The 13,783-nt window shown below is 47.4% G+C and overlaps 1 long non-coding RNA gene across 2 annotated transcripts in view; it reads right to left on the bottom strand.

Annotated features, from left to right (window-relative positions):
* LOC137522520 (uncharacterized) overlaps nucleotides 1-13,783 on the bottom strand; it is a 38,466-nt gene that overhangs the window by 23,688 nt on the left and 995 nt on the right. The window contains exon 2 of one of the 2 annotated variants that reach the window (XR_011022316.1): nucleotides 2,901-3,226. This is a non-coding gene — a long non-coding RNA (uncharacterized lncRNA). The remainder of the gene's footprint in view (nucleotides 1-2,900; nucleotides 3,227-13,783) is intronic. The other variant, XR_011022317.1, reaches the window with a different exon arrangement.

Below are 13,783 nucleotides of genomic sequence, written 5' to 3'. Positions count from 1 at the left end.
TTTATATTTTACACAGATTTGCGGATACAGCTTATGAAGAATATCAATCATATTGATTGTGCTGGAAACATATCCATGAGGATGACTTTTGGATTAGTAGAACTGGTCCATACTAATGCTGGGTAGTACACACGGTGCATTCCCGCACTCAATGTCCCGCTCGATTCCCGGCTGCTTGATTATTTCCGAGCGCATTTCGATGATTGTTAGGTCGATTCTCATGCAAAGTATGCCAAATCGACCTAACGATCCATCGAAACGGGAATCGGACATGTTGGAAATAATCGAGCGGCCTGGAATCGACGGGAATCGAGCGGGGAATCGAGTGCGGGAATGCACCGTGTGTATCCAGCATAAGAGTTGACACCTGGACAATCATTTTATCATTCATTATAGGAGGAGGGGCTGTGAATCACACTACAGAGCAATGCATGCATTCATGAGAAATGTTCATAGCAATCTGCACTTTTGTGCCTACAACTGAACTTTTGTAGTGGAAGTTTAGTTGTACTGTTCATATCTCATGGTGGAAATAATTAGCTTGCTACAGTATATATAAGTTAAAAGGGAGATAAATATTGGAGTAACAAGCTTGGTGTAGCAAGCTCATTACTGTGGAAAAACAGATAATTTTGCCAGAGGAAACGAGTTGTCCCACGAAACGCGTTGCATACAGAGTTTTTTAATGTAAAAATAAAGCTGTTTTTTGAAATTAGACTCATTGAGCCATATGCAATTCACTTTTTTTCCAGAGTTTTCTCCAATGTGATATTTTCAAACGTGTCAATAAAATGCATTTTAAGCCTCCAGAAAGAAAGAAAATACTCAAAATTGTTTTGATAGTACTTTTTCACCAACTTTTTGGTACTTTTTTAGTTGAAAAGTGCTGTAAATTTATTTTAAATCGAAAATGAAATATTATCTTCTAGGAGACAACTCAGGTGAAAAAGTGAATTGCATATGGTTTATTGGCCTTTATTCAATTTACTTTTTCTCCTAAGTTTTCTCCTAGGTGATATTTTCACACCTTGGCTCATGTGCAATTACATTTTTCTCCTTAATTTTCTCCTAGGTGATAATTTTTCTTCTATTTAAAATAACTTTCCAGCAGTGTTCAACTTACAAAGTACCAAAAAGTAGGTGAAACGGTACTATCAAAGTTATTTTTAGTATTTTCTTGCTTTTTGGTGGCTTAAAACAAATTTTATTGACAAGTTTAAAAATATCACCTAGGAGAAAACTTAGGAGATAAAGTTAATTGCATATGGGCCCTTACCAATAAAATGCCTTTTAAGCCATCAGCAAGCAAAAAAATACTAATTTTGCCAGAGCTTTTTCACTTACTTTCAGCTACTTTTTTTGTACCTTTTCAGTTGCAGAGTGCTGAAAACATGTTTTAAACAGAAAGATGAAAAATTATTTTTTAGGAGAAAACTTAGGAGAAAAAGTGAGTCTGACTAACTGGAGGTGAGTCCTCCATTACCTCCCTTTTAATTTGCTTTTAGTGCTTGTAGAGTATTTTAATCTTTGTTGGCACCTCTGTTTTGCTCGTTATTGCCTATTGATATCCAGCCGTGATGGAGAGATGTCACCCCTTTTTCCTGTACTAGAGCACAACTTCTTAAAGTAGTTATATCAGGCTAAAATGAACAAAATAAGTGCTACTTACCTGGGGCTTCCTCCAGCCCCAAGCTCCCAGCATGTCCCTTGCCGCAGCTCTGCCCACAGCCGTTCGCCGCAGCTCCCTCCCGGTCCCCTAGAGGTCGGCCTGACGTCATCGCCGGGGAACGGTAGGGAGCTGCGGCGAGGGACATGCTGGGAGCTTGGGGCTGCAGGAAGCCCCGGGTAAGTAGCACTTATTTTGTTAATTTTAGCCTGATAACTCCTTTAAGCCAAGTGTGTTCATTCTCCCCACTTGCCTGAGCAGTGGATGGCCTTTGATGTGACATACCTTTGTGATTCTTGCTCTATTCCCGCTACTTGAACATTACTCATCAGTAGTACACACTGCACCATATTGCACTCTCAGTTTTCCTCCCCTTTTTGTCTCTTCTTCTAGCTGTAAGTATGCTGTATTTAATCAGTTTTGTATGTTGAGGATGTCAACTAGTTAACCTTTTAGCAGCCACATAAAGTAAAACTTTTTGTGGCTTTAGAGCCAAATTATTTCTGCCGGTGGTGAAGTGTGCATTCCCCAGCCTGGCAGGCTATGCGGGCTATACAGAGTGGCACAGGAAGCTGTCATAGTTACCTGTCCGGGTGCTTCCTCCATTCTCCTCTTCCTCCATGCGAGGCGATACACTCCAGACATACTCTTCTGACTTCAGATCACGTTATTACATGTGAATGGAGCTGAGAAGGTAGTGCTATTCCATTCCCCCTCTTCCACCACCTGGTGGCACTGCACTGCTGACACTATCCTCTGAGCCCCGATCATGTGTAATAACATGTGACTGGAAGTCAGAAGATGATGTTGGGAGTGTATCGCCGTGAGTAGAGGAAGAGGAGAAGGTGGTCCAGAGTTCGGAACAGGTAACCATAAAAAACGCTCCCTGCACCGCTCTGCATGACCTCAGCAGGCAGAACAATGAGTTCTGACGGCTGAGGTTAAAATGGGTGCAACATCGTCTGACGATGCAAACGGGTTAATAAAGGCTATATGCACGTTTATTTCAGGCCTATGTGATATGCTACATAGCACTACTGAAATACTGTATATGCACAGCTTCCCTGTTTAAATGTAGGCAGAGTTACCCAATTTAGGGGTTTGTACAATTTTAACATACAATTGATTACAGTCACTCTCAGGCGTTCACTTAGTTCAGCAATACCCCTGCATGCTCTTTTTTGTGTGGTTTTATATACATATAAATAAAAGGGATTACCATATATTTACGTACATTATCCAAGGATCTAAATACTGCAGGCATTAACCTGTAGGTCCTTGTCTTTCCGACAGATAAAATGTTTGCAGAGGTTTTGTGATTTCTTATTCCAAGGCTTTGAAGCAGTGTGCATATATCTTGTGTTTTCAAAAAAAAATCTCTTCCATTGTATCCTCAGCACATGTTCAGCAGAAGGAGAAGGATCTGCCTCCTAGTATGCTTTGGCTACACATGCCAGTTGCTTCCTGGAAATACATAAAAGAAATCTGAAGCCGTCCCAAGATTTCTTCTTTACGCCCTACTACCAGCTGTACATCTTTTCTTCTGATCAACGCCTCCAACTGCACAGAGCAAACCAGTAAAATTAACAGTGCATTATGGGTTAGGGTTATTTATAGATCTGAACTCTTGTATGCATTGTGAGGATATGCAGGTCTTTGAGATATGAGATATCTTTCTATATACTAAGAGGGGATTAAAGTAATCTTTAGATAGAGTCACTTTTTTCACTGATGTGCTAAAAGGTTATTTGTGGGCATAGGAGGATTGTTACCTGGTGGTCAGCATGTTTACCAAATCTGATATTTGCTATGAACATAATGCTAAATAGTAAGGTACATTAAAACTAGAATTGAGTTTTTAAAGAGATACTGTAACCAATGATTGAACTTCATCCCATTCAGTAGTTGATACCCCCTTTCCCATGAGAAATCTCTACCTTTTCTTAAACAGATCATCAGGGGGCTCTGTATGGCTGATATTGTGGTGAAACCTCTCCTACAGTGTGATGTCAAGACCTAGGTCCTGACACTTTCCTGTCTGTGAAGCTTGTTGCAATGTGGGAAATAATAGCTGTTTCCAACTACCAAGCAACCAGTATCTCCCTCTGTATCTAAAAAAAACCCATCCTTTTAGCCTATCACAATGTTAGTGGCTGTGGTTACAAATATTGGCAGTTGGTGCTGTCTGTTTTTTTTTTCCATGTCTGCCAGTAGTAAAAATGATGACGTGCAGGCTCATTGTGGATCAAACAATATGAACAAATTAAATGGTGATTATCAATCATTTCTTGATGTCTCATCTATTTTTCAACTTTTACTTTGCAATTTATTGATTTATTTTTTACCCTTTTCACAAATGTTTCTGTTTAAGTATTTGAAAAAAAAAAATAAAGAAAAAACTTTAAAGGTGCCAATAAATGTTCCAATTTCTCGGACAATTGACCTTCTAATCTGATCATTGCGATCAATGGGAAATGATCATCCGGGCCCACCAACGGTGAGGAAAATAAGCAATCTGATCGGACTCAAAAAATCGTACTAAAATTCAGATTAATGGAATGATGGATAGATTGCTTATTCTTTGTCGATAGCCACCATTAATGGTATACAATACAATTGATCATATGGTCAACTGCTTGGGTGATTGTACCATTAATGGACACCTTACAAGAGATGTGCAGAGGGCAGTAGTGAGTAGTGCAGTGGCAGAAGTAAAAAAACTTCATTCAAGAACACCCTACTTCCATTTAAGACTCAAGTGGAAGAGATCTGGCTAGGTTGTCCATCCTGACAGATCACTAGAGAGGAGCCAAAAGCATTGGGTGACACAGGTATGAATGATTGTTTCAGCCAAAGAAAATCTAAACTGTGTGCATAGCGTAAACTTTGCTGCAATCAGTGTATTCCAACCTCTGAACATACTGCGTATTCCTAAGGCTTCTATCTGATGGCCAGCTGACAGATGGTGTATATACCCTCTATCAGCTGCTCTCCTGTGCCAACTGTGTCCTTGTTGCTCCTCAGTTCTGGGGCTGGACAGGCGACCTCCCCATCTAGTCACATGTGAGCTCGGCCGCAGTCATGCTCAGATGCAACATTTCCTGTTTCTCTGTTGCTGAGAAACGCAACCGCGTGTCAAGCGGTAACACCAGGGCTGGTTCTAGACTTTTTGCTGCCTGAGGCAAACTTTTGAGAGTGGACGCCTGAATGATTGCACAACATCCAACAATTTACTCTGCTCCATTTAGTGTTTTCAGTCAGCAACGGAGCATATGCAACAACTTGAGACATGACATGCAGCTAAACACAATAACACACTGGCTGGCTGTGAGTCTGTAACAAACAAACTGCTCACCCTCAGTCAGTTCGCCATCCTCCATTCCTCCTCTGTCAGGACCGCAGTGCCACCTCCTCCCTTCTGCTGTGCAAATCAAATGAAACAATGCTGCTCTTCTGCCTCTCCCCTCCTCATTTACTGTCATACTCCTCACACAGCACAACAAGCTGCTTTTCCCAGTGATGACCTCTTCACCTCGACTCCTCCTCTCTCTTCTCCTCCTACTCTGGCTGCATGCTGTAAGTGTAAACGCACAGTATAAACATGCTTCCCCTATAATCTCTGCGCCTGATGCAAGTGTTTCACATTGCTTCATGAGAGAACTGTCTGTCTGACAAGCATGCAGTTCAGGGGTCCATCTGAAAGAAGGCTTAAGGGGCCCATACACCTAACGATTTTCCCGCCGAAATCCATTGTTCCTGTCGACTCCCGTCGATCCATCCGTGCGGAAGATTTTTCTTGGGTCAGGAGCGGGTCGGGAGTGCGTCGATAGCAGCGTTCGAATGCCCGATGACCGACGCAATACAGCGGAGATACATTACCTGCTCCGCCGGCGCGAGTCCCCTGGTCCCCGCTGTCACCTCCCGGCTGGCATCTTTTCCGCATCACGGCATCCGGCATAACTTCCTGTGTCACTGAAGTGACAGCGGAAGTACAAATAGAGGGCGCTCTATTTGAACTTCCGCTGTCACTGGAGTGACAGAAAGTTATACGCGGATGCCGATGGGAGAAGATGCCAGCTGGGAGCCGATGCGGAGAAGATGCCGGGACCAGGCGGAGAAGAAGACTGAGGTGGACCAGGGGACTCGCGCCGGCCGGAACAGGTAATGTATGCGGAGGGGGGGGGGGGGCATTGGCGGCAGCAGCGGCAGCTCCTCCACAGATTGTGAATGGTTTCAGGCTGAAATCGATTCACAATCTGTTTGCAGAAGGTGGCCATACGATCCCTCTCTGATCAGATTCGATCAGAGAGGGATCTATATTTTGGTCGAATCTGATGGCAAATCGACCAGTGTATGGCCACCTTTTGACCTATAGAGCTGAGAGGTTACAGGACTATGAGGAGGTAAAGATGGGAAGATTATATCAGAATGATAACAGAGGATTTTAGGAAGATCTATGCCTTTGTAATTTAAATAGAGAATAAGGAATAACAGTAAACTCTGTTCAGTTTGACATAAACAGACCACCCACAGTGAGGATGTGTAGAGGCCAAAAAGGTTCATTAATCTTAACACGATTACAATGCAAAGTGAGTTCACTGATAGTGATCAGTATGAAACTCAAATGCAGCTATGCTTTGAAGTGGACCTGAACTGAGAACTTTGTCTCTGCAAAAAAAGATAAGCAACAGCATATTAACCTTTAAAGCGGACCTGAACTCAGAACGTCCTCTCTGCTCTAAAAAGTACACAACAGCATAATAACCTTTACAGAAAAACATTTCTTTGGTACAGCTCATACAAATCCTAAAATAAATCCGCGCAGTTTCTACTTCCTGATTCATGGAAGCAGACATATTGTTAACGTCCTGTGCTTTCTAATGAGCTTATCTGCCATCTCTGCCATGGCAGTCATGTGACACAGGGGCGAGACCAGATTGCAACTTGTGATTAGACACAAATGAGGGGGAATTAAACAGGCTAAACTCTCTAAATACATACAGGGTGCATTTCTCTGTTTTCCTTCTGTACTGTGCAAGAGTTCAGGTCCATTTTAAAGAAAACATTTATTTGTTACAGCTTACAGAACTCATGCAATAAATCTGCAGTGTGTCAAATTGTTGTGCTGTGTTGTTGTGATTACTTACAGATGAGTGGGAATTAGGTTCTTCTCTCTAAAATCACACAGGGTGCATTTCTCTTTGTTTTCCTTCGGCCCTGTGCAAGGGCTCAGGTCCACTCTAAGGTGCCCTTAATGGGCAAATAGCAGACAAGGTATCTTTTTAATATATTTTTTTATCTTCCATATTTATGCAGCACCAATGTATTGGATAGTTCTTTATAATAAATATTTTAAAATGGCTCCAGGCTTTTGCATTTGTATGTAAGTACATCTGTCATGAACTTGGTCGATTAAGACCAAATGGAATAATCATTAGAGTTGGGCCGAACCTCCGATTTTAGGTTCGCGAACCGGGTTCGCGAACTTTCGCGGAACGTTCGGTTCGCGTTAAAGTTCGCGACCGCAATAGACTTCAATGGGGATGCGAACTTTGAAAAAAAAAAAAATTATGCTGGCCACAAAAGTGATGGAAAAGATGTTTCAAGGAGTCTAACACCTGGAGGGGGGCATGGCGGAGTGGGATAGATGCCAAAAGTCCCCGGGAAAAATCTGGATTTGACGCAAAGCAGCGTTTTAAGGGCAAAAATCACATTGAATGCTAAATGACAGGCCTAAAGTGCTTTAAAACATCTTGCATGTGTATACATCAATCAGGTAGTGTAATTAAGGTACTGCTTCACACTGACACACCAAACTCACTGTGTAACGCACCGCAAACAGCTGTTTGTGTAGTGACGGCCGTGCTGGACTGGTGCGCACCATGGCGAGAGTGCAGGTTTTGGTGGCTTTACAGCCCATATGGTCGGCCTGGCTGATGTAGCTGAATGACAGAACAGTGACTTTCCAGCTGATCAAATTTGGTCTGACCACAATGAAGCAACGACCTTATTATCTTTTGTGTGCCCCCCGAGACACTCATCTAGGCGCCGGTCATTGCTTCATTGTGATACGCAAGCCCCTTCACCACGGCAAGGTAATGATCACGAAGGGGAATGGGCGCATGTACATGCCTTTTCTTTTGTTGTTGCAGCTGCCCGCAGTGCAGCCAGAAAAATTAGGCAGTCATGTACACGCACCCGAAAAATTATTACAGCGGCCGCTGCTAGCAGCGGCCTAAAAAATTCAGCAATCCGCCTGGAGTCCCGGACCCTGTTGGTGGTGGCGGAGAAGGTAGTGAAGCGGCCTGCAGGCAGACATGCTGTGTGGAGGGACTGGGAGCGACTTAGTCTTCTTGGGGCAGGCCAGGCAGCCAGTCACACGGCGTGCAGGCAGAGATGCTGTGTGTGCGGGGACTGACTTAGTCTTGGGGCGGGCAGCAGCCCTCCGGGATCCATGCCTCATTCATTTTGATAAAGGTGAGGTACTTAACACTTTTGTGACTTAAGCGACTTCTCTTCTCTGTGACAATGCCTCCAGCTGCGCTGAAGGTCCTTTCTGAGAGGACGCTTGCGGCAGGGCAGGAGAGAAGTTGGATGGCAAATTGGGACAGCTCTGGCCACAGGTCAAGCCTGCGCACCCAGTAGTTCAAGGGTTCCTCATCGCTGTTCACAGCAGTGTCTACATCCACACTTAAGGCCAGGTAGTCGGCTACCTGCCGGTCGAGGCGTTGGTGGAGGGTGGATCCGGAAGGGCTACGGCGAGGCATTGGACTAAAGAACGTCCGCATGTCCGACATCACCATGAGATCGCTGGAGCGTCCTGTCTTTGACTGCGTGGACACGGGAGGAGGATTAGTGGCAGTGGTACCTTGCTGGCATTGTGCTGTCACATCACCCTTAAAGGCATTGTAAAGCATAGTTGACAGCTGGTTCTGCATGTGCTGCATCCTTTCCACCTTCCGGTGAGTTGGTAACAGGTCGGCCACTTTGTGCCTGTACCGAGGGTCTAGTAGTGTGGCCACCCAGTACAGCTCATTCCCCTTGAGGTTTTTTATACGGGGGTCCCTCAACAGGCAGGACAGCATAAAAGACGACATCTGCACAAAGTCGGATCCAGTACCCTCCATCTCCTCTTGCTCTTCCTCAGTGACGTCACGTAAGTCAACCTCCTCCCCCCAGCCGCGAACAATACCACGGAAAGGCTGAGCAGCACAAGCCCCCTGCGACGCCTGCTGCGGTTGTTCTCCTACCGCCGTCCCCTCCTCCTCCCCCAAAGAAACACCTTGCTCATCATCCTCTGAGTCTGACTCGTCTTCTGCACACGACCTCTCTTCTTCCTCCTCCTCCCCCCTCTGTGCTGCCGCAGGTGTTGAGGAAACAGCTGGGTCTGATGAAAATTGGTCCCATGCCTGTTCCTGCCGTAACGGTTCCTGGTCACGCTCATTCGCAGCTTCATCCGCCACTCTACGCACAGCACGCTCCAAGAAGTAAGCGTAGGGAATTAAGTCGCTGATGGTGCCCTCACTGCGGCTCACCAGGTTGGTCACCTCCTCAAACGGCCGCATGAGCCTGCATGCATTTTTCATCAGTGTCCAGTTGTCGGGCCAGAACATCCCCATCTTCCCAGACTGTTTCATTCTACTCCAGTTGTAGAGGTACTGGGTGACGGCTTTCTTCTGTTCTAGCAGGCAGGAGAACATAAGCAGGGTCGAATTCCAGCGAGTGGGGCTATCGCAAATGAGGCGTCTCACCGGCATGTTGTTTTTCCGCTGAATTTCTGCAAATCGTGCCATGGCTGTGTAAGACCGCCTCAAATGCTCACAGAACTTCCTGGCCTGCTTCAGGACATCCGCTAAGCCAGGGTACTTTGTCACAAATCTTTGAACCACTAGATTCATGACATGTGCCATGCAGGGTATGTGTGTCAGCTTCCCCATATGCAAAGCGGCAAGCAGATTGCTGCCGTTGTCGCACACCACGTTGCCTATCTCCAGGTGGTGTGGGGTCAGCCACTCATCCACCTGTTTCTTAAGAGCAGCCAGGAGAGCTGCTCCAGTGTGACTCTCCGCTTTGAGACAAGCCATGTCTAAGATGGCGTGACACCGTCGTACCTGGCATGCAGCATAGGCCCTGCGGAGCTGGGGCTGTGTAGCTGGAGAGGAGAACTGCCACTCAGCCAAGGAGGAGGAGGACAGCGAAGAGCATGTAGCAGGAGCAGAGGAGGTGGCAGGAGGCCTGCCTGCAAGCCGTGGAGGTGTCACAATTTGGTCCGCTGCGCCCTGCTTGCCATCGTTCACCACCAGGTTCACCCAATGGGCTGTGTAGGTAATGTAGCGGCCCTGCCCGTGCTTGGCAGACCAGGCATCCGTGGTCAGGTGTACCCTTGACCCAACGCTCTTCGCAAGAGATGACACCACTTGCCTCTCAACTTCACGGTGCAGTTGGGGTATGGCCTTTCTCGAAAAATAAGTGCGGCCTGGCATCTTCCACTGCGGTGTTCCGATGGCCACAAATTTACGGAAGGCCTCAGAGTCCACCAGCCGGTATGGTAACAGCTGGCGAGCTAACAGTTCCGCCACGCCAGCTGTCAGACGCCGGGCAAGGGGGTGACTGGCCAAAAGTGGCTTCTTCCGCTCAAACATTTCCTTCACGGACACCTGACTGCTGCTGTGGGCAGAGGAGCAGGAACCGCTCAAGGGCAGAGGCGGAGTGGAGGAGGGTGCCTGTGAAGGTGCAAGGGAGAAAGCGGCATAAGCAGATGATGCACCTGAAGGAGGAAGAGGAGAAGGAGGGTGACTTTTCTTTTGTGTGCTGCTGCTGCTTTTGCTCAGGTGGCCATCCCATTGCTGTTTGTGCCTTTTCTGCAGGTGCCTTCGTAAGGCACTTGTCCCTACGTGAGTGTTGGCCTTTCCACGGCTCAATTTTTGTTGGCAGAGCGAACAGATGGCTTTGGTCCGATCTGAGGCACACACATAAAAAAATTTCCACACCGCTGAGCCACCCTGGGATGTGGGTACTATGGGGACCTCAGCAGCTGATGCTGAAGGGCAAGTTGGCTGGCTGTACATAGGTGGCGATACATGGTGCCGGACACTGCCACCAGCTGTTTCTGATGAAGAGCTGCCGCAGCTTCTTTCAGCAACTTCTCTCCTCCTACTACTCTCTGACTCCCCCTCTGAACTGTCCCCCTCTTTATCTCCTCTATTGGGAACATACAGAGGATCCCTATCATCGTCATCATCGTAATCATCCTGCCCAGCTTCGCTTGCCTCAGAAAAATCCAAACGTGTAGGTCCTTCATCCTCCTTACACGTTACATCCATAGTGTTGCCGCGTAACGCAGACATATGAGCTGGCGAAAATTCATCTGGCTGTAACAACAATGGCTGTGCATCAGTGATTTCACCACCACTAAATAATTCTTGCGAAGTGTCAAATGCAGCGGAAGTGGTGCTAGTAGTAGCGCTGGTGGCTGAACAAGATGAGGTGTTCTGTGTCGCTAAATACTCAACCACGTCCTGACAATCTTGGGAGGTGATGGGACGTGCCTTCTTCCGAGCACTGTACTGTGGGCCAGGTACACACGAAATTACATTTACACGACCTCGCGCAGACCTGCCGGGTGGCCTTCCTCTGCCTCTGGCACTACCTCTTCCTCTACCTGTTTTGTCCATATCGGGTATGCACGGAGTGGTATATCACACTGCGTGCACTCACGTAGGTAGGTGGGTTCACTTAACTGCACAGGTATGCGCACTGATGCGGTGGGTTCACTGAACAGTACAGGTATACAGTGGCGGGTTCACTGAACAGAACAGGTATACAGTGGCGGGTTAACAGAACAGGTATGCAGTGGCGGGTTCACTGAACAGGTATACAGTGGCGGGTCCACTGAACAGAACAGGTATACAGTGGCGGGTTCACAGAACAGGTATGCAGTGGCAGGTTCACTGAACACAACAGGTATGCAGTGGCGTGTTCACTAAACAGGTATACAGTGGCGGGTCCACTGAACAAAACAGGTATACAGTGGCGGGTTCACAGAACAGGTATGCAGTGGCGGGTTCACTGAACAGAACAGGTATACAGTGGCGGGTTCACAGAACAGGTATGCAGTGGCAGGTCCACTGAACAGAACAGGTATACAGTGGCGGGTTGACAGAACAGGTATGCAGTGGCAGGTTCACTGAACACAACAGGTATGCAGTGGCGTGTTCACTAAACAGGTATACAGTGGCGGGTCCACTGAACAGAACAGGTATACAGTGGCGGGTTCACAGAACAGGTATACAGTGGCAGGATCACTGAACAGGTATACAGTGGCGGGTCCACTGAACAGAACAGGTATACAGTGGCGGGTTCACAGAACAGGTATGCAGTGGCAGGTCCACTGAACAGAACAGGTATACAGTGGCGGGTTGACAGAACAGGTATGCAGTGGCAGGTTCACTGAACACAACAGGTATGCAGTGGCGTGTTCACTAAACAGGTATACAGTGGCGGGTCCACTGAACAGAACAGGTATACAGTGGCGGGTTCACAGAACAGGTATGCAGTGGCAGGTTCACTGAACACAACAGGTATGCAGTGGCGTGTTCACTAAACAGGTATACAGTGGCGGGTCCACTGAACAAAACAGGTATACAGTGGCGGGTTCACAGAACAGGTATGCAGTGGCGGGTTCACTGAACAGAACAGGTATACAGTGGCGGGTTCACAGAACAGGTATGCAGTGGCAGGTCCACTGAACAGAACAGGTATACAGTGGCGGGTTGACAGAACAGGTATGCAGTGGCAGGTTCACTGAACACAACAGGTATGCAGTGGCGTGTTCACTAAACAGGTATACAGTGGCGGTCCACTGAACAGAACAGGTATACAGTGGCGGGTTCACAGAACAGGTATACAGTGGCAGGATCACTGAACAGGTATACAGTGGCGGGTCCACTGAACAGAACAGGTATACAGTGGCGGGTTCACAGAACAGGTATGCAGTGGCAGGTCCACTGAACAGAACAGGTATACAGTGGCGGGTTGACAGAACAGGTATGCAGTGGCAGGTTCACTGAACACAACAGGTATGCAGTGGCGTGTTCACTAAACAGGTATACAGTGGCGGGTCCACTGAACAGAACAGGTATACAGTGGCGGGTTCACAGAACAGGTATACAGTGGCAGGATCACTGAACAGGTATACAGTGGCGGGTCCACTGAACAGAACAGGTATACAGTGGCGGGTTCACAGAACAGGTATACAGTGGCAGGATCACTGAACAGGTATACAGTGGCGGGTCCACTGAACAGAACAGGTATACAGTGGCGGGTTCACAGAACAGGTATACAGTGGCGGGTCCACTGAACAGAACAGGTATACAGTGGCGGGTTCACAGAACAGGTATACAGTGGCGGGTCCACTGAACAGAACAGGTATACAGTGGCGGGTTCACAGAACAGGTATGCAGTGGCAGGTTCACTGAACACAACAGGTATGCAGTGGCGTGTTCACTAAACAGGTATACAGTGGCGGGTCCACTGAACAGAACAGGTATACAGTGGCGGGTTCACAGAACAGGTATACAGTGGCAGGATCACTGAACAGGTATGCAGTGGCAGGATCACTGAACAGGTATGCAGTGGCAGGATCACTGAACAGGTATGTAGTGGCAGGATCACTGAACAGGTATGCAGTGGCAGGATCACTGAACAGGTATGCACTGGCAGGATCACTGAACAGGTATGCAGTGGCAGGATCACTGAACAGGTATGCACTGGCAGGATCACTGAACAGGTATGCAGTGGCAGGATCACAGTACAGGTATGCAGTGGGCTGAGGGCTCACTGAACAGAACAGGTATGCAGCCAGGAAAAGCTAAGCCTAACTAATCTTTCCCTAGAGACAGACAGCAGCTCGCCCTACTCTCTCTAATGCAGGCACACGAGTGGCCGTAATGGCCGCCGCTGCCTGCCTTATATAAGGGGGGGTGGGGCTCCAGGGGCTAGTGTAGCCTAATTGGCTACACTGGGCCTGCTGACTGTGATGTAGAGGGTCAAAGTTGACCCTCAGGTGCATTATGGGGCGAACCGAACTTCCGCAAAACGTTCGCGTGCGGCACCCGC

Source organism: Hyperolius riggenbachi, chromosome 6 (assembly GCF_040937935.1).
Source record: "Hyperolius riggenbachi isolate aHypRig1 chromosome 6, aHypRig1.pri, whole genome shotgun sequence".
In the NCBI taxonomy this organism is placed as follows: domain Eukaryota; kingdom Metazoa; phylum Chordata; class Amphibia; order Anura; family Hyperoliidae; genus Hyperolius; species Hyperolius riggenbachi.
The sequence above is the reverse complement of the archived record's forward strand: the minus strand, read 5'-3'. Positions and strand labels throughout refer to the sequence as shown.